Source organism: Triticum dicoccoides, chromosome 7B (genome assembly GCF_002162155.2).
Source record: "Triticum dicoccoides isolate Atlit2015 ecotype Zavitan chromosome 7B, WEW_v2.0, whole genome shotgun sequence".
Classification (NCBI taxonomy): Eukaryota; Viridiplantae; Streptophyta; class Magnoliopsida; order Poales; family Poaceae; genus Triticum; species Triticum dicoccoides.
In genome coordinates, this window is record NC_041393.1 from 732,260,028 (window position 1) to 732,260,961 (window position 934).

Below are 934 nucleotides of genomic sequence, written 5' to 3' on the forward strand. Positions count from 1 at the left end.
GAAATGTGAGGGGAGTTACAGTTCTACCCTTGCCTTTAGGCTTCTCGGCTTGGATCTGTGTATTGAGGGTCGGGGATAGTAGAGTAACTTTGCTTCTCCCCAAATAGTGGGTGGGAGCAATTTCGGGCGACGAGGGCGTGTTTTGAACTATAGTGGGCGCGAGCGATTTCGGGCAAGGAGAGAGTGTTTTGAAATAGTGGGCGCGAGCTATTTCGGGCGAGGAGAGCATGTTTTGCCGACCATGGTTTATGAATTATCTGGCACATGTCATTTTGGCCGAGGAGGAGGCGCGCTTGGATGAAGTTACGAACCTACCCTCGATGTACAACGGGCCAATTGATGCGTGTCCCACATAGGACGGTAATTTCGCGTCTCCCATTTATTTGCTCGGGTGAATTCCACCGAGCAGAGAGGATGTTTAATGGTTCGTTCAAATTTTGGGAGAACGAGCATCCACGTCTACCTTACCAAGTCCATTCGAATCAAATTTTGAAATATTAGCTTGCCACTTCTTTTTTAGATGGAGAGATGATGCTCGGGAGTAATGTGTTTTTACATGCTCATTGCTAGCGATTTACTATATGAAAAATAGTTGACCCACTCAAAAACGCGAATCAAACCCAAAATGAAATATCTCGATTCAATGAAATAGTTCGTTCACTAGGTCAAAATAGTGAACTAAATCCAAAATTGAACACCTCAATCGAGTAGCATGTTGTACAGTATTATAGTACTCCATGAACATGTTGAAAGTCAAATTAATGAACTTGTTTGATATATGCATATATCCGTTCATGTGTGGATTGCAGACAACATGTTCTCCAATTTAAATATTTGAATGCAAGTTTATACCGAAACATGGTTTATATCAGTCTTTGATGCATAAAACGCGACCGCCCCCTCTCCGGGACTCCTGCTCTCTCTCTCTCTCTCT